We start from the raw sequence: 27941 nt of genomic DNA, 5'->3' as shown, positions 1-27941 counted from the left end.
ATTGATCTTGGATTTTTTTTACCACCTTCATTCAGTTCCCCCTGTGCCTACTCCTTACCCCTTAAAACCACTCATCTGATCTCTTTTTCTGAGTTTTTTTGCTTTTATAGTATAATCTCCATAACTTGGCTGTAAATAATGCTACAGTGAGACAGGAGAATATATACCTATTTGATGGAGACGGCAATGACACCCCACTCCAGTACTCTTGCCTGGAAAATCCCATGGATGGAGGAGCCTCGCAGGCTGCAGCCCATGGGGTCACAAAGAGTCAACACGACTGAGCGACTTCACTTTCACTTTTCACTTTCATGCATTGGAGAAGGAAATGGCAACCCACTCCAGTGTTCTTGCCTGGAGAATCCCAGGGACAGTGGAGCCTGGTGAGATGCCATCTCACACAGAGTCGGACATGACTGAAGCGACTTAGCAGCAGCAGCAGCATACCTATTTGAATTAGTGTTTTTGCTTCTTTCAGATAAATACCTAGGAGTGGAATTGCTGGATTATATATTAATAGTTTTATTTTTAATTTTTTGTGGAATCTCCATACCATTTTCCACAACAGTTGCACCAATTTACATCCCCACTAACAATGCATGAGTGTTTCTTTTTCTCCATATTCTTATCAACACTTGTTATCTGTTCTCTTTTAGATAATAACCATTCTGACAGGTGTGATATGATATGTCATTGTGGTTTTGACTTGCATTTCCATGATGCTTAGTGATTACTGATGTTTAGCATCTTTTCATGTGCTTATTGGCCATTTATGTCTTATTTGGAAAAATGTTTATTCAAGTCCTCTGCTCATTTTTTAAATTTAGTTTTTTGTTATTTTCTATTGAATGGTATATGTTTTCTGGATACTTTGTATATTAATATCTTATCAGATGTATTATTTTCAAATATTTTCTCCCACTCAGTAGGCAGACTTTTTATTTGGATGACAGTTTACTTTGAAAAAACTTTCTGATGTAGTTGTTTATTTTTGCTTTTGTTTACCTTGCCTGAAGAGACATATCCAAAATATTTATGCTAAGACTGATGTCAAACTGTATACTGCCTATGTTTTTTTCTAGGCATTATATGGAGTCATTTAAGCCATTAATACATTTTGAGCTTGTTTTTATAGACGGTGTTTGAGAAATAGTCCAGTATGATTCTTTTGCCTGTAGCTGTCCAGTTTTCCCAATACCATTTACTGAAAAGGTTGTCTTTTCCCCTTTGTATGTTTTGGGCTCCTTTGCTGTATAGGTTAATTTCCCATATAAGTGTGGATTCGTTTCTGGGCCCTCTCTTCTGTTCCATTGATCTATGTGTCCTTTTTTGTGCTAGTTCCATACTGTTTTGATTATTATAGCTTTGTAGTAAAGTTTGAAATCAGGGTCCATGATACCTATAGCTTTGTTCTTTCTTAAGATAGGCTGGGTTGTTTTGGGTCTTTATGTTTCCATAAAAATCTTAGAATTATTTGTCCTAATTCTATGAAAGATGCCATTTGACAGGGATTATATTTAACTGTATGTTTTGGGTAATATGGTCATTTCAACAATGTTAATCCTCCTAATCCATGAACATAAATTATCTTTACACTTAATGTGTGTCTTCTCTTTCTTCAATATCATATAGTTTTTAGTGTACAGGTCTTTCACCTCCTTGGTTAGAGTTATTTCTAGGTATTTTATTCTTTTTGATGCAAGTATAGATGGAATTGTTTTCTGGCTTTAAACTGTTTTTAGGTTTATAAAATAAAACATTTTATTTTGAGGTAACTGGAAATTCACGTGAAGTCATAAGAAATACTGCATTGGCCAAAAAAATTTTTTGTTGTTGTTGGATGTTACTGAAGAACCCTAATGAACTTTTGGGGCAACTGAACAATACAGAGAGATCCCCTGTACTCTTTTTACAGTTTCTCCTAAATGTTGATCTTGGAAACCCATAATATTAATATCACAATCATAACATTAACATTGATAAAATCAACCCATCTTATTCAGCAAGATCTTTAATTTTTCTCTTCTTTCTTTCATCCCTCCACCTCATGCCTAAGGCATACAGCCTCATCTTCTCTTTAATCCTATCTGAGAAGCACCACCTCTGAGGCAGCCACTTCAGGCTCCCCACACTTTTAAGCCCCTTCTCTATAGCCGGGACTGTGAACTGCCAACTCCCAACCTGTATTGGATATTTTTGTGTTTTACTTCCTCTCTGCTGGCCCCCTGGTCCTGCCTCCCGCTCCCACAGCTTTGTTGGGATAGTTGCAGATATCGGAAGCTGTGTTAGAATTTATTTTTCCCCTCATAAGTGACTTGAAGGTTGCAGTGGTTGCTCTCTTCTAACAGTGCTTAAATCATGGGTCCTGCAGAGTTTAATTGTTTCCCTTGTTGGTCTTGTGACTATTCTGAGAATGTAATGGGGAGATTTGGAATCAGGCTGCTGCTATTGTTCTTCAACCTCATTTAATGTCTCTAACAGCTTTATAAGCTACCAACCACCCTCAGTCCTTTGAATAGAAGGAAACTAAGGCCCAGAGAAGTTAAGAGATACAAAGAAGCTGGTAAGTGGACACCAGGAACTGCTGAAACACATTTAACAAAGCCTGCAGACTGAAGTGACAGGAACATCTCCATTGCATGGATCACTGCTCTCCCACAGACCCACAGTGGGTACTGACACTTCTGCTTGAATGTCTCTAGTGATAAGGGACTCATTGCCTTATCATGGTTGCAAATACTTTCTCCATCCTCAACCAAAATCTCAGAAGTTTACTAGAATAAAAATTTTCACTGTCTGTGTGTCCATGCTGGTCCAGCAGAGTGATGTGTCCAATAGAGCCACTCAAGGATCTGGTGTGACAAAGGCTCCACTTTGGTGAGTGTTTCGCTGGCACAGGGGACAGGAACGTGGCGGCACTCGGTGGCACTCATGCCCACGTTTCATGGACCGATGCAGGTCCCGGGGTCACACCTCGCCTTCGAGGATATGGAGAAATTCTACTTTCTTATGCACAGAAGGGAAGGGGGTCAGGACTACCTGCAAACCACTCAGTGACAATCGCATTTTCTTAACTCTTTCCATTTCAGTTTCCTCTCCTGGAAAATTTGGGATAGTAATTCCCAACTGAGAGGGTCTTGTGAGCATGGCTGGGTGGTTCAGAGCAATCTCTTGCACCACACTGCCTGGGCTGGAATCCCAGCTCCAGGCTTGTTAGTCTCGCCTGGGTGATTTTCTTCACCAATCTCTTGTCCCAGACTCCTTATCTGAAATATAATACTAGTGCCTAATATTACTATTATTTGGCTGTGCTGCACAGCTTGCAGGATCTTAGTTTCCTAACCAGGGATTGAATCTGGGCCCTTGGCAATGAAAACATCCAGTCCTAACCACTGGACTGCCAGGGAATTCCCAGTGTCTATTAAGTATGAGGATTCAGTTATCTAAGCAAAATGCTTAGAATAGTCCCTGGTACACGTCAAGGATACTGACTGCTTTTGGCTCATCTTGTGGCTTCTGGAACGGAGCATGTTAGTGATGCTTCATGGTTCTCACGATGCTGAAGACAGTAGAATGGAGGCTGTGTTGGCCAGTGTCCAGCGCTGGCGTCATGAATGCTTGTGGAGAAAAAGGCAGCAAAATCTGATCAGATTCCACCTGGTAATTGAGTGGATTATGTGGAATTTTAAGAGCTTCATGGAAGCACGGGGGTGATAATTGTAAAAGAACCGGCCTGCCAATTCAGGAGACATAAGAGACACGGATTCAGTCCCTGGAAGATCCCCTGGAGGAGGACATGGCAACCCATTCCTATATTCTTGCCTGGAGAATTCTAAGCACAGAGGAACCTGGCAGGCCACAATCCATAGCATTGCACATGACTGAAGAGACTTAGCACGCACGCACAGAACCACCATTTAGCAGTAAGTACAGCAGGAACAGTGCCCCCAGCCCAGAAGCTTCCTGAGGGAGGTGACATCTCTGTGTTTGCCTTGTTGGCCAGGGTTATCACTGTGCTGGTGTGTGCTGCAGATGTGGGGCAGGGGGGTTGTGGAGTAGGAGGGGGTGGGAGAAGGTGGGGGGCCCAACACCACTGCGGTGACTGCCTGTAACCAACACTGTGCTCCCAGGAAGAAGGCTCAGGCCCCCCCAGCAACCTCACTAGCAACAGCTCAAAAGCAAACCATCTTCAAAGGCAAAGATGATTTTAAAGGCATGTCTTAGCCTGGGTGTTGAAAGTTTTCTCATACATTTACAAATTCACGACTTTCCAGTGACTGAACTACACTGGGAAGTCCTGGATGTCGTCTGATCCTCGAGTGATGGTTATCACCCAACTGCAGAAATAACTTTTACCCTATGAAACATGGAGGTTAAAATTGGACATATTTTTTTTATCTCTGAGCTGGAAAGGATGCACTTCATGGTCATTACTTGGTTTTTGATGACAAAACATGTGATGAACTCAGCATTACAGAGTATTTAGCGCTCACTCCAAGATCACAGGGTATTTTTCTAGTCAGTCTGGAGGCAATTTTTCTTCTTTAATTATGATTACTTTATTGATCATCCAGATCATCATATTGATCTGTTTTAGCCAGGCAGGCTCCCAGGGTGTACACTGCAGCGGTGTGCTAACCTGAAGACTCAGGTGTCTACAGCTCAAATTTTCCTAAAAGCAAATTGTCATTAAAACTATTTCAATTTACCTTGAGGAGGGGGAAAACTACAATTATTCTGGTCCATTATCCTTTTATTTTCCAATGGGCAAATATTTTATTCCTAGAATTCTAAATGTATGTGACTTTTGACCATGCAACGTTTTAAAATTCTTTGTTGGGGTATAGTTTATTTACCATGCTGAGTTAGTTTCAGTGTACAGCAAAGTACAGCAAGTCATTCATACACATACACATATCTACTCTTTTTTAGATTCTTTCCCCATATAGGTCATTACAGAGTGTTGAGTAGAGTTCCCTGCACTATAGGTCCTTATTAGTTATCTATTTCATATATAGCAGTGTGGGCTTCCCTGGTGGCTCAGAGGTTAAAGCGTCTGCCTGCAATGCAGGGGACCTGGGTTCGATCCCTGGGTCGGGAAGATCCCCTGGAGAAGGAAATGGCAACCCACTCCAGTATTCTTGCCTGGAGAATCCCATGGATGGAGGAGCCTGGTGGGCTACAGTCCACAGGGTCACAAAGAGTTGGACACGACTGAGTGACTTCACTTTCAGTTTCACTAGCGTGCACATATCAATCTCATCCCCCTCCCTTATGCTTTGTGTGTGGAGGGGACTCTCCTAAGCCCTGTAAGAACAACCAGAAATGCAGGCACACATTTCCAGCCCCCCGGTTGGCTGCCCTGTTACCAGATGAGAAACCCCACACAGAGTATCTTAGTACATGTGACTTGGTACATAAAGGAGTCAAGATTTTCTGGTTTGGACTGAATAGAAAAGCTCCTTCAAGCTGGTGTTTGAAGTTGCAACCTTTTTTTTTTTTTCTTAAAAAATAAACCTTAAAAGATAGTTTTAAAAACCACAAAATGTTCCTTCATTCAAAGACAAAAATCCAATCACAATAACCATTCTAAAGATGAAAATAAAAAAGCCAAAGTTAGAGTCTATTTGTATTTCTTTCTTTTATTATTAATTATTATTATTTACTTTACAATACTGTATTGGTTTTGCCACACATCAACATGAATCCGCCATGGGTGTACACGTGTTCCCAATCCTGAACCCCCCTCCCATCTTCCCCCAACACCATCCCTCTGGGTCATCCCAGTGCACCAGCCCCAAGTATCCTGCACCCTGCATCGAACCTAGGCTGGTGATTAGTTTCTTATATGATATTATTCATGCTTCAATGCCATTCTCCCAAATCATCTCACCTCTCCCTCTCCCACAGAGTCCAAAACACTCTTCTATACATCTGTGTCTCTTTTGCTGTCTCGCATACAGGGTTATTGTTACCATCTTTCTAAATTCCATATATATATATGTTAGTATACTGTATTGGTGTTTTTCTTTTGGCTTACTTCACTCTGTCTAATTGGCTCCAGTTTCATCCACCTCATTAGAACTGATTCAAATGTATTCTTTTTAATGGCTGAGTAATACTCCATTGTGTATATGTACCACAGCTTTCTTATCTATTCATCTGCTGATGGACATCTAGGTTGCTTCCATGTCCTGGCTATTATAAACAGTGCTGCAATGAACATTGGGGTACACGTGTCTCTTTCAATTCTGGTTTCCTCGGTGTGTATGCCCAGCAGTGGGATTGCTGGGTCATAAGGCAGTTCTATTTCCAGTTTTTTAAGGCATCACCACACTGTTCTCCATAGTGGCTGTACTAGTTTGCATTCCCACCAACAGTGTAAGAAGGTTCCCTTTTCTCCACACCCTCTCCAGCATTTATTGCTTGTAGACTTTTGGATCAAAGCCATTCTGACTGGCGTGAAATGGTACCTCATTGTGGTTTTGATTTGCATTTCTCTGATAATGAGTGATGTTGAGCATCTTTTCATGTGTTTGTTAGCCATCTGTATGTCTTCTATGGAGAAATATCTATTTAGGTCTTTGGCCCATTTTTTGATTGGGTCATTTATTTTTCTGGAATTGAGCTGCCTGAGTTGCTTGTATATTTTTGAGATTAGTTGTTTGTCAGTTGCTTCATTTGCTATTATTTTCTCCCATTCTGAAGGCTGTCTTTTCACCTTGCTTATAGTTTCCTTTGTTGTGCAAAAGCTTTTAATTTTAATTAGGTCCCATTTGTTTATTTTTGCTTTTATTTCCAGTATTCTGGGAGGTGGGTCATAGAGGATCCTGCTGTGATTTATGTCGGAGAGTGTTTTGCCTATGTTCTCTTCTAGGAGTTTTATAGTTTTTGGTCTTATGTTTAGATCTTTAATCCGTTTTGAGTTTATTATATTGTATTTCTGACTGTGAGTGGTAGGGGTTTTTTGCTTTTGTTGCCCAGTCCCAGGCTGCCTGGTCATGGGTATAATTTGAGGCATCAGGGTCTTGCCAGCAGTGTCTCCTTCTGTTTCTTGAGTGGCCACTGATGCCTGTGTGACCCTGGGTGAGTCAGTGAATGCCTTCACCTGCTTCCCTGAAACACTCATAGCTGAAACCATGTGGCAACATGGCCATAGATAAAAGCCTTTCACCATCAGCTGTTTCACCCTGATCTTTGAGGAAATTGGAAAGAATTTCTCCTATGACAGCTTTAACAGAGACTTCTGCCTGCCTAATTTAAGATCAGGTGATACGGTTTTAATTTCTTCATACTTAATTCTTTCAAACTTTTTACTAAAGTCTGTCACACAATCAGAAAAGTGAAAAAATAAATTTTGCCTTGAAGACTTTCCAGAAGTGTCACACCTGTGTCACCAGTCCTTAGACAAGAATAGACATGGCACCAACACGTCAGAAGTCTAGTCCCTCACGCCCACTTGCAGGCACTGGTCCCACAGGCCCAAGGTTACTACAGGCTGACTCCTATCACCATAAATAATCGAGCTGCTTGTGCTAAAAACTGGTACAAACAGAGACCCAGATAGCATGCCATCTTCTGTGCCTTGCTTATTTCATTATGTCTGGGAGATTTACTGATAACTTCAGGTGACACTAAATCATTTATTCTTACTGCCATGTGGTATTCTGTTCCAATTCTTTGTGACCCTATGGACTGTAGTCCATAGTCCATGGAATTCTCCAGGCCAGAATACTGGAGCGGGTAGCCTATCCCTTCTCCAGGGGATCTTTCCAAGCCAGGAATCGAACTGGGGTCGCCTGCTTTGCAGGTGGGTTCTTTACCAGCTGAGTTTACCAGGGAAGCCCTGTGAGTATACACAATTCATAAATCCCGCCATTAATGGAAACTGTGGGTAGCCCCCAACGTTGGGGCTGGTGTGCATTGTGCTGCTACGCATATTCTTGCTCATTTCTTTTGAGGGAGAGTCTACACATTTCCATGTGGGAGGCAGGAGCTGGGACCCAGGACGGAAGCATGATGTTCAAGTAGATGCTCCAGACAGCTTTCTAAAGTGGGTGTCCCAACTAATGCTTCCATTTACAGTTTTCCACATCCTTTCCAATGTTAGATATATTTTTTTTCCTTTTAAACGTACTGAGTCTAGTAGTTGTGCCTTGGCATTGAGCTGTGATTTCAGCGCACATTTACTTGATAACTAATGAGGCAAAGCAACTCTTCATGTTAATGGATCATTTGCATCAGAGTTTTATTTGTTATTCAAGTCTTAGCCCACTGTTCTGCTGGCTTGTCTATCTTATTAATTTGTAGGAATTCTTTATATACTCTGGGTCCAAGTTGTTTGTTATATTTGTTGCAAATATCTTTTACTCTATATGTTGTCTTTTCATTTTCTTAATGATGTCTTTTGATGAACAGACTTTCTTGATATTATTATGTTCCAAATTGTCATGTTTTCCCTTTCTGGTTAGTGTTGTCTTGCAACCTTACTAAGGAAAGTTTACCTACTTCAAGGTCATAAAGATGCTCTATTTCTTTTTTTAAATAAAAAAGAGCTTTATAGTTTTTCTATAACACTTCATAGTTTTATCTTTCATACTGAGAGCTACAATCCATCTGGAATTTGCTTTTATATGGTACGAGGTGGAGACCAATAAGTCATTGTTTTCAATAAGGGTACTAAATTAATCCAGCGCTGCTTACTGAAGAGACCATCCTTTCTCCATTGCACTCAGTATCACCTTTGTCACAAAGATGTCTTTATCCAATCATGTATCTATTGTCTGTTTATTGCTGCACAAATGCCATACCACACTATGACTTTATAATAGATCTTGATTTTTGGGAGGGTACTTTATCCATCTTTTAATCAAGGCTGCCTTTGTCATTTGAATTATAAATTCTAGAATTTGCTTTGTCAGGTTACTCTCTCTCTCCTGCTCAGATTCTGCTGGGGCCTGCATTGCACCTACTTGGTCCACTTAGGGAGAACGAGCCACACAACCGTCCTGAGTCCTGTCCTCCATGGACATGGACTATCTCTCCATCTTATTCAAATCTTTAATTTCTCTCAGCAATGGTATAGGGCTTATAGAACTTTTTATCAGATTTATCTTTTGGATATTTGAATGTTTTGTTGCTATTTTAAATAGTATTTTAAATTTCATTTTAGTTTGTTGCTGATACACAGCAATACAATTAATTTTTGTATATTATACACATAGTTTTTCAGTGATAGAGTTAACCAGAATAATACCCAAGAATGATTATCATGAGTTGATAATCTGTTCTCTGCACTTTTAAAATGAAGAGGAAAGGAGAACTGTATTTAAATCCAGAGAAATCTAAGCCCCAGTTTTATAGAGATAAATTACCTCTAGGCATAAACACATTTATATTATAAAAACTTACTAATTTAAACAAATAGGGAAAAGGAGACCATGAATTCATAAACAAATAATCCATACATTAGACTTTTATTTCTGTTGAGTTTTTATGACATAATTAACTTGCAAAGAATGGTCAGCTCTTTAAAATATAAATGAATGTTTATGTTTAAGAACAGTTAAAAAAATATTTCCAGCATTTGCTTATCAAATGACAAATACCCAAATGTAGTACAGTATAAAGACAAATCGACTTCATCAGTATCTGAAGAACTATAAGCTAGAAAAGAGTAAGGTGCATGCTAATAATTTGCTTGTACTATATACAATAATAATTGGAATATATAGTATACTTAATAAATACATATATATGTAAACACATTTTTTTAGCCTTTTAGTTATAAAACTGCTTAACTATATCTTTTCAGTAAATATATATATGTAAGGCAATGACACCCCACTCCAGTACTCTTGGCTGGAAAATCCCATGGACGGAGGAGCCTGGTGGGCTGCAGTCCATGGGGTTGCTGAAGGTCAGACATGACTGAGTGACTTCACTTTCACTTTTCACTTTCATGCATTGGAGAAGAAAATGGCAACCCACTCCAGTATTCTTGCCTGGAGAATCACAGGGATGGGGGAGCCTGGCGGCTGCCGTCTATGGGGTTGCATAGAGTCGGACATGACGGAAGCGTCTTAGCAGCATATATATATGTAACATGACCTCTCAAGCATGTTTATTAATATGACTTACACATTTCACATAAAAGACCAGGAACAATGAGAATATACTTAAAAGAATAATGCAAAAGTGAACAATATCATATAGATCTGTATCTGGATATTTTTAATAGACAGACAGTGAAATAAATTTTTCATTCATTTCATTTCATTCATTCAGTTTTGCAAGACCGAAAAAGGCAATGATACCACCGAATAAAATTAGATACTTTAGATACCAGAATAAACAAGATGTCTATATTCTGACACACTATATGTATCTACTTGTGGGTTCACATGAGTAAGGCTTTTGTTTCTGTTCAGTGGTGTATCCTCAGTGTCTGGAGCTGGCAAATAATAGGTGCTCAATAAGTATTTCTTGGCTGATGGAAGGAAGGTCAGTACATATTTCAATAAGCTTTGGAACACTGCACTCATGACTAAAAGTGAAAATCAAGAGACATCCTGGATATTTACTCAGAATAACTAAAAAGCTATGGAAAAGCGCATGGGTCATCCTCTTCCTACTTGGAGCTGTTTTTGTATTTACTCATATAATCTGTGTCTCCTGGCAGAAAGCGCAGTTTTAAACATTCACAATAACTGTTTATTTGAGGAGACTGGAGAGCCTTGTCTCAGAGGGCTTCCTGGAGCCTGGAGGCAAGGCCTGAAAAGGTTGATGACTTGCCCGAGCCAGAGTTGCTCAGCCAGCACTTTGGCTGTGCAGTCAGTCTGCTGCAGCAAGCCCAGCTTTTCAAATACTTCCTTGAAATCACATGCTAAACCAGTTGATTCATACACCAGGGTTGTTTTTTTTTGTTACACTTACATGAGACAATTGTTCCTATTGTCTTATATTTTGCACTCAGCAAGAAGATGGAATTAAAAGTTCCTCTAATACCTTTAAAGCAGTAGAGTGTCTTTTATTAATAGCTTAAATGATCAGCATTGTTGATGTATCAAGACAACATATGCAAGCAGCTATGTCTGCATTTGCTTCACAGCGAAGCAGGCATCAATTATTTTACACCTTTAAGGGCTTGCTATATTAGAATATACCAATTTAAATATGCTCCTTGCAAATAAAACTTATCTATATTGGTTAGAAAAAATAACAAGAGAGGGACATAAATGTTGGGTTAAATCTAATTCTAAGACTAAGCTACTAAACAAATCTTTGATTTAAACTATTTACAGAGAACAAGAAATGTAAAAATTATGGGTTTTCTGGGAAGGTTGAATCCAGGAGTTAGTTTTGGATTTTTCTTAAAATTTTCCTTACTACATTATATCTGTGTCCTCAAAAATCCAGTCTTTTCTCAAAATGTGTAACTATAAAATATTCTGGTTTTAAATAGCAGGTCCTATTAATAGTGTCCATTATTGCCACACTTGAAGCCAAACTGGGGCTCCAACCTGCAAACACCTTGACAAAATAGCAAGTTTCAGGACTCCAGAACTTTTGCTTCAACAAAAGCTAAACTCAGTGTAGAAATGCTGTTCAGGTTAATGGAGATTATCGGCCTTAAGGTGCTTTACCTTTTGTTGCTTTTACAGAGCACCTACAGTCACCTGCAAAATGTAGACTCAGCTGCATAAGTAAGTTACCAGAATCTTCATCTCTTGGGTTTATGGTAAACTTGTTTTTCTTTCCTCCAAATAATGTTAGACAGGTCAAAGATAAATCTCACAAATTTGTTATGTTTGTTAGCATGATCAATTTACTTCTTTCCTTTTAGCACTGACCTCATAAATAAACACTGGCTAGGACCACATACACGACACATGTAAGAACACTCCCGGGCTGCTTCTCTAGTTGACTTCCAAGGCAGAGAGAGTAAACAGCCTCCTCCCAGCTTTCTCACTGTGCACAGCTGAGAGTGTAGGGTGTTTACAGTATCTGGCCCTCAGTGCTCTCTGGGGCGGGGCTGGCGGGCAGCAGCTCAAACCTCGGGAAACCCAGCATTGTTTCAAGATACCATAAAGTGTCACGGGAGAAGACCAGAAACCATTCATGGGACTAAATTATGGTTCTCTTAGGGGGTGTGCTCTTCCTACCTTCTATACATTAGGATTCTCCTGGGGTCTACTCATGGTTTCTCGTTAATGTGGGATTTTCAATATTCTATGATTTTTCAAAATGGTCTCAAAAGACTCACACACCCCTTAAACGGTGTACCTTTCCTTTCTGGGTGCAGAACCCAGCTGCTCACTTTCTGAGCACTACGACTTTGCCTCAGCTCACTCTAGCCTGTAACTGAGCAATGGGCTTGCAGACAGAAGGCCACATGTCAGGTTAATTACTGAAAGTTGGTTACTTTAATCATGGGCTATGTAGCCGTAAGTAAGTAAGTGTTAGTCGCTCAGTTGTGCCCAACTCATTCTGACCCCATGGACTGCAGCCCACCAGACTCTGTCCATGAGATTTTCCAGGCAAGGATACTTGAGCAGGTTGCCATTTCCTTCTCCAGGGAAGGGATCTCCCAACCCAGGGATCGAATCCAGGTCTCCTGCACTGCAGGCATATTCTGTACTGACTGAGCTACAAGGGAGGCCCTATGTAGCCACAAATTCACTCAAACAAACAAAAGTAATTGTAAGACATAAGTTATGTGTATACAAATGGCGTACTGCAAACTGCTAACATCATGCTGAAATTTGTTTTAAAAAAATGTAATATTTGGAAGGAAGCAGACCTGCAGTTAGAGGCGTATCCATGAGTGGAGTTAGCTGACACCTGAAATTCTTTCCTATGACACGTTTATTCCAAAGGCTCTTGGACTTGATCTATGATGAACACAATGCTTGTGTGACAAAGCAAGTCAGTACTGTGTATCACAGGACAACCCTCTGTGATAGAAGAACACCACACGGTAAACCAAAGAGGCATCCGATTTCAAACTCACCAGACAGTGCACGCAACTCATTCACTCGACAAACACGTGTGGGTGCCTATCACACACCACCAATGTTCTAAACTCTGAGTGATGAGAAATGAATGGGATCATCCCTGACCTCATGGAAGACACAGCCTAGTCTTCAGCACAGACACATGAGCTGTTGTTCGAGTGTGACAGGCACCGTGCTGGGTCAGAACATGCTTCTCAGTCAGCAGAGGCCTGGGCTGCGTCTTACAGGGGGAATGAACGTAATCGAGGGTTGATGGTGCACGCGGGGGGTCGGAAGAGGTGGGCAGGGAAGGAGACAGTGCAGCTGCGAGTGTCTGAAGAACAGTCATTCTGCAGGGACCTTTGAGAATCCCACAGATTGAAGCCAAATGTGAATGTGGGTGAAGGTAGGTGAGGGGAGGGCAGGACAGAGGGGGATGACATGGGTCCCCACACCCACATGCTGGGCCAAGACATTGGGGCATCCTCCCCAAACTAGGAGGCAGCCAGGCCTGCACTTGTGAGTTGACTCCAGCTGCCAGGCTGCAGGGAAGGGAGGTTAGGTAAAAGATTCCTGCAAGCGGGTGGAGAGGTGTGTGGGACCCTAACTCAGGGCAGCAGCGTGAGGACACCTAGCAAACGAACCTGAGAACCAGGAAAGATGGAAACAGCAGTGCTCAGGGAGAGGCTGGCTGAGGGCATGGGGGAATCCAGGCTGGGGGTATGGGGCACAAGGCCTTTCCTGGGGGAGAGGGGGCATATGAAGCGAGGCGTGCAGGAAGGAGCTGGGGAGAATTCCAGCTAGCACATTCATGGATCTGTGCTGGAAGCCCATGAAGCCATGTGGAAGGTGGGTTTAACTGTTATAACTGAAGGGATTGCGGCCTTGTGAAGGACTGACCCATGCAGGCCTGTTCTTTATTCTGCTGGTTCTGCACTAGACCAACCCTCCAGCTGGCATAGGCCCACACGCTCTGTGGCCCCCACGGGTCACCACCACCCCTAACACGTGCTGGCTGCCCCAACCTAAAGTGAAGGTCCATTCCTCTCTGACCATCAGGGTACCTGATATACTTCTACCACAGTGCTTACACTTTATTGCAAATATTGATATCTGATATTGATTTGTCTGTCTCTTGATTCAACCATTTCATGTCATTTCACTTCATTAAAAAAAAAAATTCAAAATCATATAGCCAGTTTGTTTAACAGAAGGGAAGTTCCCAGTAAGTGTTTGGTGAGTGAAGCAATGCTTGAATGTGTGATGCCATCTGCCAGCTGGCAATCTGTTAATACTTCAGAGATAATTATTCAGGTTTTAGATTGCCAGGTGGCAGATTTACCAGTCCCTGAAACTTTGTTTTGAAACTTCCAAATACTATGGTTCCCAGGTATCCACGAGGAATTTGTTCCAGGACTCCCTCAAATACTGAAATCTGCGCATGCTCGAGTCACTTACAAGAAATGGTGAAGTACAGTCTGCCCTTGGAACTACAGGTTACCCCCAGATCCAACCAAGAGCAGTTCGAAATCCATGCTTGGAGCACCTGCAGATACCGGATACTGAGGGCAGAGTGTAACTCAAGATCAGGCTGTTTTGTTTTTCCCAAGGAACTCACAGCTAAGAACAGAAATCACTTCATGACAAGCAATCATTCCTTAAATGACAGCGAAACCTTTTGGAAAGTTAACTTCTCATGATTAATGTGTGACTTATTTTTTTGTGTGTGTGATGGATTCCAAATGAAGGGAAATCAGGGTCCAGAATCAGTGCAGAGGAGAAATGCATGTAAACAGTTTATAAATGGACAAGAAAGAAAGGAAATGGCCCTAATAGTTGGGCCTGACTGTTGAATAATCATTTAAGAGTTTAAAATGTTCTAACTGGGAAGAGCCACACCTAGACTAAATACAGTGATTAAAGTAATTTTCGTTACATAAAATGATGATTTTAACCATTCAGAGACCAATCTGAGAAGTTCCTGTTGTAACATGAAATCTACTCATTTTGTTCAAGTCCGGTTTCTGATTTAACATGTGTGTTAGTTACATAAAACCAAATCATGATAAAGTAGTAATTTGCTTACTCAAAGTGACCAAAAGTAAATATTTATATATTTATAAATATATATATATATATGACTATATTTATTTCAAGTGTATATTACACTCTGGTCACATTTGGCACATTTTATATTCAAAAAAATCTTTTAATCTATTATCTGATTAAAAAATAAATTCTGCAGTAGTGTGTCTTTCAGGATACACAGTAACTGTCTCCGAATCTCATATTTAAGTTGAACTGTAGCCCTTTACAGTAGCCATGAGTGACTGACTTGAAAAAAAAACCACAAAACACTGTAGCCACTTTGCAAGCTTCACGGGTCTCCTGGAAGCAGAATTTTCTGGTCTATCAGGGGTGTTGCTACTTTCTAGGCAGGCTCCAGGTCTCCCGCCACTGCGCGGTAGGGCTGCTACAGATTCGCGGGTGAGGGTGCCAGCTTGCATCTCGGGCGTGTCTCTGTAAGCTCCGTGCCGCCCGCTGCCTTCCCGCGCCTGGGCCACACAGTTGCCATGTCCCCTGCCATTCACTCGCTTTCATTTCGCCTGTCCCGTGAGATGAGCGTTTAACAGGGAACTTTCACATCCCCCAGCTGAAAACAAAATCCAAATCTCCCCCAGGCTTACATACTCTCAAGACATAACGAACTATATGGAAATTTTCAGAGAGTGACTTATGAGAAAAATCACAACGCAGACGCGACAAGCGCACTCCTTCATTTACAGGAGAAACTGTACAGGCTCACACTCTAGTTCGTTTGTGTTTATCTGACACCCTAAAGGGAAAGTGTACGCACAGGGTGCTTCACTACAAGGTTACAGTGTATGGATAATCAACAACAACGTGACTTTGAAATAGATGTAAGTACAGAGTATATTGATAAGATTCACAGACACTTGTCAACTGAAAAATGCCGCCCAGTTTAAGTCATTTGTTCTAAGAAGCTCACTCATTGTTTAATTAACTTTCTTATGTTTATCTTGAGGAGAAAGTTCTCCACCCCGACCCCAAAGTGCTGTACTCTGAATCCATGCCTGCAATGCCGGTCTCAAGTTCTCACTGTAGCACCTGTTTAAATCCAGAACCTAATAAATTCTGCAGCATGAGGGAATAGCTAGAAGTTTATGCCATTTGGCATACAATGCTGTGAGTAGATTCAGAGAGCTAGGATATCAGTCAGTGTGACGTAACCTACTCAGTCACGCCTTCCTTACATATTCTGTGAGGGCTTCATTCATCTAACTTTATTTTTTCTCATTTACACTTACTGTTTCATACAAGTTATTGCACTTGGAAGGGGAAAAAAGAGAATGTGGCCTATCAATCCAACTAGTTTCTTCTTAATTATGCACATTTCAAGTTTTTTTTTAATTAATAGATTAAAAAAAACCTTTTTAATTAAATATGTGGATTTTCAATGAAAGTGGTAGAAAAATTGCATTCAAACAAAAAAATAATGATAATTATTCGAGTCTTCTCTCCATATATTCTATGAGCAGAGTTACAAACTACAGATCATATTGGCAACTTATAATAAGAATTATAGGCTTGATTAAATAACACGAAAGTAAAAGTTTCTTAACTTTGGCTGCGGCCGTGGTGGTGAGAGTGTCGCACCAACGGGAGGGAAGGCATTTGGGCAGTGTTGTCACGATGGGACTGTCGTTAGAGGGCCTAGTGGTGCTCCAGCCAACATTTCAGTTGAATCTTGAGTATTTACTGCAGACATCTGAAATGACTTTAGAATAACTGTCACTACTATAGAGTTTCAACTTGTTATAATACTTAGTGGCACAAATGCCTATTTTGATGAAATTAGCCCCTTCACTTCAGCCAAATTACTCTCTTCTATGTACCAAACAGAGGAGAAAGTAATCACCCATCTCTAAATTCAAAGAGTGTGAGTGTGTGTGTGTGTGTGTGTGTGTGTGTGTGTGTGTATGTGTGTGTGATGGTTCTGGAAAGCTACATACCAAACTCATAGCAGTAGTTATCTCTGGGGAAATGGAAAAAGGAAGGGTCTAGACTTGGGTAGCAAAGATTTCAACCTTATTGGAAATAATTCAATTTTTTATAAAGAAAAGTTACTCATGAATATATTTAATTGCTGAATTAAAATTCTCAACATTAGAACTACTATTCAGTAAAAACTGAAGTTACGACTTCTCCAGAGACTTAAGCTGTGACCTTGGCGACTCTCCAGAATCTCCTCTATAAAACCACAAAATAATATGTTACGATGTGCATGGGTATACGAGGCATGTTGTCAATAAATACACATTATCAGAAGCATTTCATAGCATGCTATTAGTCATACTATTTCCAGGTTTAGTATTAACAGTATCTTAATTCTTCCCACCATAATAAGATCTCTTTCCCAACCTCAAGGTGGAGATTGTGAAGGTCACTGGCTCCTCCTATTAGGAGGGATCCAGACCAGGGACCTCTTTCAGGGAAGGGAATCCGGCCAGAAAGGGAGGGGCCTTTCAAGGCACATCCTAGCTGATAAAACAATTACTTAAAAAAAGTTCTAGACAAAATAAATCATGTCAGAAAATGTTCTTAAGACAAACAAAAGAAAACAAAGCTGAAAACAAAAAGCAAAACAACTCGGTACCACCAGGTGTCACTATAACCCAAAGCGCCGCTGGTAGTTTCTCTTCATTTGGGAAGTAATGGATGTGACAAGCCAACAAACAACATCTCACAAGGCTTTCCATGTCTGTATATTATCATAGCTACTAAACTACAGTTGCTGAACTCTACATGTATCACTGCAAGCTTCACCTTTTAAAAACTTATAAACAGCGACAATGAATGCTAAATGATTTAAAATGCAGTAAGTAAGTGGACCTTTGGAGGTCAAGGATTTAATATTTTCAGTTTTGCCTTCTGAGAGGCAAGCTGAAGTCATGACTGTGCTGATCTGTCATTTGACTGAGACAGATTTATTCAGGGAGCAAGTAAGTCCAGCCTACTGCCTAACACTTTTCTTATTCTCTACTTGATATGGGGTATGACTCTCAAAGTAGTAAAGAATAACAGTTGGACATTCTCAGAGCTAATAAAATTAAGATGATGAATTATAATTTCAGTTTAGAGACATAATTTATTTTAATGACTACTCATGGTTTTAAACATAATTTTTTATACTTTTCATCACTTCTTAAGACATATGACCACTTAAAACAAAACTTATTACACTGTATTTTGGGTTTTAACGTACAGGCATTTCATTTCATTGTACTTACTATATTGTGCTTAGCAGATATTGTCTTTTTTTTTTTAACAAATTGAAGCTTTGTGGAGTCCTCTGTAGAGCAAATCTCTTAATGTCATTTTTCAACAGTATTTGCTCACTTTTTGTCTCCCCGTTGGGCTTCCCTTGTCCCCTAGAGAAGGGATAGGCTACAAATTTCAGGAATCTTGTGCTTCTTTGGTGGCTCAGATGGTAAAAAATCCACTTACAATGCAGGAGACCTGGGTTCTATCCCTGGGTTGGGAAGATCCCCTGGAGAAGGGCATGGCAACCCACTCCAGTACTCTTGCCTGGAGAATCCCCATGGGCACAGGGGCCTGGTGGGCTGCAGTCCATGGGGTCACAAAGAGTCAGACACAACCGAGCTACTAAGCACATTATTGTCTCCCTATCACATTTTAGCCAGAGAAGGAAATGGCACCCTACTCCAGTACTCTTGCCTGGAAAATCCCATGGATGGAGGAGCCTGTTAGGCTGCAGTCCATGGGATTGCTAAGAGTTGGATATGACTGAGCAACTTCACTTTCACTTTTCACTTTCATGCATTGGAGAAAGAAATGGCAACCTGCTCCATTGTTCTTGCCTGGAGAATCCCAGGGACGGGGGAGCCTGGTGGGCTACTGTCTATGGGGTCGCACAGAGATGGATACGACTGAAGCAACTTAGAAGCAGCAGCAGTACATTTTAGCCATTTCTCAATGTTTCAAACTTTATTATTATTATTATATTTGTTATGGTGATCTGTGACTAGTGATCTTTCATGTTATGATTGCAAAAGATTACAATTCACTGAAGACTCAGAAGATGGTTATCACTTTTTAGCAATAAAATATTTTAAAATTAAGGTATGTACATTATTTTTAGACATAATGCTATTGCACACTTAATACACTACAGTACAGTGTAAATATAACTTTTATATAAACACTGGGAAACTAACATATTCATATAACTTGCTTTATTGTGATATTTACTTTATTACAGTGCCCTTGAACAAAAGCTGCAATATCTCCAAGGTATGTCTGTTTATAGATGTTAATATGTATGTTGCAATAATGGCACCAAGGATGGAGGGGAGGTAAATGGAATTATAGAGTTGTAAGATATCTATATCTATACCTTTATCTCTATACCTAATCTCCATGTATATATGTATATATACATATATATCTCCAAAGTTAATTTGATAATAATTTAAGTCGATTGTGATAAATTAAAGAAGTGTATTATAATCCCTATAGTAATCATTAGAAGAATCATGCAAAGGAATATAGATATAACAAACCAACAGAATTAAAATATACTATACTATGAAATGTCTAACACAAAGAAGGCAGAAAAGGAACATGAAATGCGAGAGAAATAGAGAGCAAACAACAAAGGGCAGACCTAAATTCGACTATAACACTAATTACATTAAATGTAAATGCACCAAACACTAATCAAAAGGCTGATGTTTTGGGGCCAATCTATATATATATATATATATATATAAAAGCTTCATTAGAAAAGACCCTGAAGCTGGGAAAGATTAAAGGCCGTAGCTAAGGGGGATGACAGAGGACAAGATGGTTGGATGGCATCACTGACTCAATGGACATGAGTTTGAGCAACGTCCCGGAGACGGTGAAGGACAGAGAAGCCTGGAGTGCTGCAGTCCATGGGGTCGCAAAGCACTGGACATGACTGAGTGACTGAACAGGAACAACAGTATCAAAAAGTTAGACTCAACTATATGCTATCTGCAAGAGATACACTTTAAACATAAAAATACGAATATCTTGAAAGTAACAGGTTGGAAAAGATATGCAATATGAATAAGTAATGGCTTCCCAGGTGGCATAATGGTAAAGAATCTGCCTGCCATTGCAGGAAATGCAGGTTCAATCACTGGGTCAGGAAGAACCCCTGGAGGAGGAAATGGCAGCCCCTTCCAGTATCCTTGCCAGGAAAATCCCGGGGACAGAGGAGCCTGGCAGGCAGCTGTCTATGGGCTTGCAAAGTCGGACATGACTTAGCGACTGAGCATGCATGCATGCATAAGTAAACTGCACTGGTTATATCAGGGCCAGACAAAATATTTAGAATTTAAGACAAGAAGTATTATTAAAGTCAAAGACATTTCATAATTATAAAAGAATCAGTACAGCAGGGACTTGTAACATTATAAACATATATGTATCTCATAATAGAACTGAAACATACAGGAACCAAATCAGACTTCAAAGGAGGAAAGACAATTACAAATACAGTCAAGTTGATGACTTAAATATGCTTCCTTCAGTAACAGGACTAGTAGACAGAAAAATCAGTGAAGGAAGAGTTGTAAAACAGTACGAACCAAGTGGGTTTAATTCATGTTTATATACTTTACACTCCACAAAACAGCAGCAGCACTCACATTCTTTTCAAGCACAGACAGAATATCAATCCAAATACACTCTATGTTAAACCACAGAACAAGTTGCAATATAGTTAAAGGACTGACTTTATACAGAACATATTCTCTGACCACAAATAAAGATAGTAACCAAGATAACTATAAAACTCTAAAAAATTGTACATTAAATGATATATATGTAAATAATCCACAAGTCATAAAAGAAGTGATAAGGGAAGCAAGAATGTATTTTGAACTGAATTAAAATGAAAACACAACATCAAAATTTGTGGGGTGCAGTGAAGACATGCTTAGAAGGAAATTACAGCTTTAAATGCTCATATTTAAAAAGAAAAAAAAAGTCATTACTCTTAAATGAGCTTCCAAATTTCATAAGTCCAGTTCTTTTATATTCTGCTAGATGAAGATGTTGAAGAAGTTACCGCCGGTTTTCAAATGTATTATGGTTGGGTATGTATTTCATTTACTTCTGTGAATAACGGAGATGCATAGCAAAGAAGTATGTACTAAGTGCCTATCAAGTAACAAATAGTGCATTTAAATGAAACACCTTTTTTTCTTTTGAGATTCAGTGAGGTTTTCCAGAGTCACAGAGCTAGTGAGTGCTGTGACTTGGGTGAAGTTCAGACTTGAGTCTGCCTGACTTCAGAGCTCACACTCCCATTAGACAGCACGTTGCCTGAGTTCTTGATGGCTGTTCAACCTGTGGTCCACTGTGGATCCTGTGTTTCCTCTTGCTTAAGTTTTAATCTGCTCAGTCTATCTTCCGTCATGATACATTATTTGTTATTAAGTAGAGTTTCCTACACTTTATCCACTGTCAATTTATGGAAGATAGAGCAACTGCCTATCTTTGTCACTGTGCTGCCTTTGAGGCCATCAGGTCATGTGGACAGCATTCGCGTTTGCTCCATTATACTCCTCTAGATATGAAGTGCAGGCACTGCCTGATCATGACAACATGCTCTTATCGCTTAGGTGTGCTTTAGGAAACACATCTGGTACAACTTGTTTCCAGGTGTAACACCATCAGTTTCTGTTAACAGGGACTGCTGTAAATTCCCAGACAGTTAAAAAAAGAAAATGCATTTATTAAAAATTAATTTCACTAAATTACCTGAATAGGCCATGTCTTAAAATTGGTTCTGAGTTAACATAACTGATCAGACTTTAATAATGATAACTAACATGTTTGGATGCTTTCCAAGTTCCAAGCCCTGTGCTAAGTGTTAAGTACCTTACTGCTGTAAATAACCCAGATGGATGAGGAAACCAAGGCTTAAACTTGCTCAAAATTACACAGGAGTTTAGACCTACCCTCAGATTTACTTCTCTCAGCATCTTCATAAACATTCACATACTAGACAGAGAGAGTATGAAAGAATGGAAGTACACTCTTGTTCTTAAAGCTTTATATGAATATCCATTGACATTAGAGAAGCACCAGAGACTCAGATGTATCTGGAGACTTTATAGTCTCTTATAATTGCATGCCATGCTAGATGATATTTAAAATTAATTAGCTGAGGTGCATGCAATGTCCTTACCATTCCTTGCCTACTGGTATTTCAATGTTCAATAATGAAATTATTGATGAGCATAGAACTCCCCAAAGAATAAATTCAAATAATAAAATATAGAGGTCAACATTTTATAATCAAGAAATTCAAGTAAATTAATTTTCTGAGTTAGCATTTTGCAGCTACTAAATTAGCAACATTAAAATATATACACAGAGCTTCTCTGGTGACTCAGTGGTAAAGAATCTGCCTGACAGTGCAGGAGACCCAGGTTCGATCCCTGGGTCAGAAAGATTCCCCTGGAGAAGGAGATAGCAATCCACTCCAGTATTCTTGCCTGGAGAATCCTGTGGACAGAGGAGCCTGGCGGGCCACTGTCCATGGGATTGCAAGGAGTTGGACACTGGGCATGCATGCATGCAAACATATATAGCGTATAGGCACAGCTGCAGCAGATCTGTTATACCCACATGTAGCTAAAAATCTGCTTTTTTCTTGGTGCTGTTGCTTAAGGGAATTTATTATGAGAAAGTGGTAGAACCAAAAGCTGTATGAGAATATTAGTTGTCAAAATGAAAACAATTCAAACAGCAATTTGGTACATTACCGTATCAACATAATGTAATCGTGTAAGTGACTGAGTAAAAATAAAATACTGTTTAAATAGTTACGTGATTTTCATCTGCATAAAAATGAATAGGTACTACGAGATAATAACTAAAGGCAACACCTAAAATATTTGGGTGTGAAGAGTAGGATTAGGAATCATCTTTCTTTGAAGACATTTTGGTTCCTGTTTGGTCGATGCTTTAATAATATTTAAGAAGACAAAAAGGATACAAGAGCACCTTTGCATTCCCTGAGTCATAAGGCAAATTCCTGTTGGCGATCTATTTTTCATATGGTAAATTTCCATGTTACTTTTTCCATACATCCAACCAAACCAGGGCTTTGTAACAAGGTGGGTGGAATGGCAAGGGAGGTGGGAGGGACATTCAGGAGAGAGGAGACATATGTGTACTTATGGCTGATTCATGTTGATGCTTGGCAGAAACTAACAATTCTGTAAAGCAATTATCTTTCAATTAAAAGGATTAATAAAAATAAAAATATAGCTAAATTTTAGCTATATTTTCTTCAACTAGAGATCACTTCAAGAAAATTAGAGATACTAAGGGAACATTTCATGCAAAGATGGGCATAATAAAGGACAGAAATGGTATGGACAGAAGATATTAACAAGAGGTAGCAAGATTACACAGAAGAACTATACAAAAATGGTCTTCATGACCCAGATAACCATGATGGTGTGATTACTCACCTAGAACCAGACATCCTGGAATGCGAAGTAAAGTAGGCCTTAGGAAACATAAGTACCAACATAGCTAGTGGCAGTGACAGAATTCCAGTTGAGCCATTGCAAAGCCTAAAAGATGATGCTGTTAAAGTGCTGCACTCAATATGCCAGCAAATTTGGAAAACTCAGCAGTGGCCACAGGGCTGGAAAGGGTCAGTTTTCATTAAAATCCTAAAAAAGGGAAATTTCAAAAATGTTCATAGAAAGAAAGAAAGTGAAAGAATGAAAGTGAAGTCGCTCAGTTGTGTCCAACTCATTGCGACCCCACGGACTGTAGCTCCTCTGTCCATGGGATTCTCCAGGCAAGAATACTGGAGTGGGTTGCCATTTCCTTCTCCAGGGGATCTTCCCAACCCAGGGATTGAACCCAGGTCTCCTGCATTGCAGGCAGATGCTTTAACCTCTGAGCCACCAGGGAAGCCCTAAAAACAAACAAACAAACAAAAAACTGTTCATACTACCACATAATTGTACTCATTTCACACGCTAGTAAAGTAATGCTCAAAATTCTCCAAGCCAGGCTTCAACAGTATGTGAACCTTCAGATGTTCAAGCTGGATTTAGAAAAGGCAGAGGAACCACAGATCAAATCGCCAAAATCTGTTGAAGCATAGAAAAAGCAAGATAATTCCAGAACATCTACTTCTGCTTTATTGATTTTGCCAAAGCCTTTGATTGTGTAAATCACAACAAAATGTGGAAAATTCTGAAAGAGTTGGGAATACAAGACTACCTCACCTGCCTCCTGAGAAATCTGTATGCAGGTCAAGAAGCAACAATTACAACTGGACATGGTACAACAGACTGGTTCCAAATTGGGAAAGGAGTACATAAGGTTGTATATTATCACCCTACTTATTTATATGTATATGCAGAGTACATCATGAGAAACACTGGACTGGATGAAGCACAAAGTTAAATCAAGCGCAAGCTGGAATCAAGATTGAAGGAGAAATATCAATAACTTCAGATATCAAGAGGACATCACCCTTATGGCAGAAAGTGAAGAGGAACTAAAGAGCCTCTTGATGAAAGTGAAAGAGGAGAGTGAAAAAGCTGGCTTAAAACTCCACATCCAAAAACCTTAAGATTATGGCATCCTGTCCCATCACTTCATCACAAACATATGGAGAAACAATGGAAACAAGTGATGGATTTTATTTTCTTGGGCTTCAAAATCACTGCAGATGGTGACTGCAACCATGAAATTAAAAGACTCTTGCTCCTTGGAAGAAAAGCTATGACCAATCTAGACATTGTATTAAAAAGCAGAGACATTACTTTGTCAACAAAGATCCATCTGGTCAAGGCTATGGTTTTCTCCAGTGGTCATCTGTGGATGTGAGAGTTGGACTGTGAAGAAAGCTGAGTGCCGAAGAATTGATGCTTTTGCACTGTGGTGTTGGAGAAGACTCTTGAAAGTCCCTTGGACTGCAAGGAGATGCAACCAGTCCATCCTAAAGGAGATCAGTTCTGGGTATTCATTGGAAGGACTGATGCTAAAGCTGAAACTCCAGTACTTTGGCCATCTGATGCAAAGGGCTGACTCACTGGAAAAGGCCCTGGTCCTGGGAAGGATTGAAGGCAGGAGGAGAAGGGGATAACAGAGGATGAGATGTTTGGATGGCATCACTGACTCGATAGTCATGAGTTTGAGCAAGCTCCAGGATTTGAGGATGGACAGGGAAGCCTGGTGTGCTGCAGCCCATGGGGTCACAAACAGAAGGACATGATTGAGTAACTGAACTGATATTTTAATTTTAAATAACCAAAGTATAAAGTAAGCTGCATATATTATAAAGAAGTCAAAAAAAAAAAAAGAAAACAAAAAGTACCTTTGCCTTACAATGGTCAAACTTAAATAGTGTAATGCTCTTTTTAGGTTGCTGATTATATTCAGTATAATCTGAAGAGGGAACATCTTCTATTTTAAGAAAACTTTTGAAAATTATTTCTTTTCAGCAGCACTGAGAGTGGTATTTTGCAATTTTTTTTGCTGCTATTGTACATTAACATGACATAATTTTTTTCTGATAAAAAACAGAAGCCAATAGAATTGGGCAAAAAGGAATATGTATAGTAATTTTGAAGGCAAATTAGTTAAGATATTTTGGGGCCTTGTTCTATTTAGTACTTAATCTTTACGTCTTTCTAATTGTATTTATGCACATGGACTAAATTTATCACAGCTATTTTTTTCCATTGTATTAAAATATATACCTTGAGAAAAACCATAATTCTAAAAGACACATGTATCCCAATGTTAATTGCAGCACTATTTACAATAGACAGGACATGGAAGCAACACAGACATCCATCAACAGATGAATGGATAAAGAAGATGTAGTACAAACACACAGTGGAATATTACTCAGCTATTAAAAGAACAAATTTGGGTCAGTTCTAGTGATGTGGGTTAATCCAGAGCCTGTTATACAGAGTGCATAAGTCAGAAAGAGAAAGACAAATATTGGATATTAGCAGAGAAGGCAATGGCAACCCACTCTGGTACTCTTGCCTGGAAAATCCCATGGATGGAGGAACCTGGTAGGCTGCAGTCCATGGGGTTGCTAAGAGTCGGACACAACTGAGTGAATTCACTTTCACTTTTCACTTTTATACATTAGAGAAGGAAATGGCAACCCACTCCAGTGTTCTTGCCTGGAGGATCCCAGGGACGGGGGAGCCTGGTGGGCTGCTGTCTGTGGGGTCGCACAGAGTTGGACATGACTGAAGCAACTTAGCAGCAGCAGCAGCAGCAGCAGCAATGCATACGTATGGAATCTAGAAAATGGTACTGATGAACCTGTTTGCCGGGAAGGAGTGGAGGTGCAGATATAGAGAAGGGGCTTGTGGACACAGGTGGGGAAGGAGAGAGTGTAACAAATGGAGAAAGTAGCATCGACATGCATACACTCTCATATGTAAGGTGGATAGCTGGTGAGAAGCTGCTGTATAACACAGGGAGCCCAGCCTGTCACTCTGTGATGACCCAGAGGGGTAGGGAACTCAGGAAGGAGGGGAATATGTGTCTAGTTGTGGCTGATTTGAGTTGTTATGCAGGGAAAAACCAACCCAAAATTGTGGAACAATCTTCCTCCAACTAAAAAACAACAACAAAAAATTGAAAGTATGCTTCAGATAAAAAAATAAACTTAGGATAAAAAGTCTCACAATAAAAGAATGTTATCTTGTTAACCTTTTCATACTCAAGCCTCATCTACTCTCTTTCTTCCCCACCAAGAAAATCTTTGAACAAAGATGAAATCCTATTACGTGGAAATTTATCTGAGAACTGTACATTTCCTTTCCAACTCAGCTAAAGGCTGAGGAGTTTTCAAGGGAAGCAAGGAAAATTTCAGACACCCCAAGAGAAATCTGACTTGGCTCCACGGCTACTTGCTCAACCACTAATGCCCGAGCGTCTCCAAGAGCCATGTGTGGGGATGAAAGAAGACTGATTTATAAGCTTGAAAGACAAGTCCCTCCCCCATCTGTCCTCTCTCCAAAAGGGAGGAAAATAAAGCAGTACAAGGTTAATCTTGAGGAATGAGCGGCCACTGGAGAATTAGGCAAAAGAAATGAAAAGGAAAATGAGTTGGCCACGTCTTCGCCCTCTACATTAAAACTCTGTGAAGAAAAACTGAGCCCTTGATTGAAATGTAACCTTCAGATGAATTGTGGTTGATATTCTGGCCTTATTCACTCTGATAAGCAGGTGCTTGTTATAAAGTTTAATGCACTGCCCTTTATGTCCATTATACTTTCTCTATAAAGATATACCAATAAATATTTATAAGATTAACTTTTCTCTATTTGGAGGCATTTTAAGGAGTTGCCTAAAGAAACACAGTCAGCAGATCTGGGTGTGGATCTTGGTTCCGTGTGCCACTTGTGTGACCCTGGGCAAGCTCTGAACTCCAACAGACTAAGCTTTAAAGCGGAGATGATGATCACAGCAGACCCCTCACTAAGATAAACCTTAAGGTTCTGAATGGTCAAAACTGGCACTTAGTTAAAAAACAACAACAATAACAACAAAAACTGAAGGATTTACTATGTGACAGACACTGTTCTAAACCATAGGGGAGAATCAGTGAGTCCCTGATCTCAGGGTACGCACAGAGACAAAGACGAACAGTCAAGAAATCAGCACATAATTCAACAGGTGTGATAAATGCTTTGAGGAAATGCATAGCAGCGTAGGTGATCAGGTGGGTGGGATAACTATTTTAGGCAGAAGTGAAAGAAGAGAGTGAAAAAGTTTGCTTTAAGGTCAACATTCACAAAACGAAGATCATGGCATCCGGTCCCATCACTTCATGGGAAATAGATGGGGAAACAGTGA

At 39.9% G+C, this 27941-nt stretch overlaps 1 long non-coding RNA gene across 1 annotated transcript in view; it reads right to left on the bottom strand.

Annotated features, from left to right (window-relative positions):
• Positions 1-5619: 5619 nt before the first annotated feature.
• LOC114116445 (uncharacterized) overlaps positions 5620-27941 on the bottom strand; it is a 59928-nt gene continuing 37606 nt past the window's right edge. The window contains exons 1-2 of the long non-coding RNA XR_003590365.3: positions 23558-27941; positions 5620-21768 (exon numbers count right to left, since the gene is read on the bottom strand). The exon at positions 23558-27941 is cut by the window's right edge and continues 37606 nt beyond it. This is a non-coding gene — a long non-coding RNA (uncharacterized LOC114116445). The remainder of the gene's footprint in view (positions 21769-23557) is intronic.

Source organism: Ovis aries, chromosome 9, assembly GCF_016772045.2.
Source record: "Ovis aries strain OAR_USU_Benz2616 breed Rambouillet chromosome 9, ARS-UI_Ramb_v3.0, whole genome shotgun sequence".
Lineage (NCBI taxonomy): Eukaryota > Metazoa > Chordata > Mammalia > Artiodactyla > Bovidae > Ovis > Ovis aries.
This window is presented reverse-complemented; position numbering and strand designations above follow the sequence as displayed.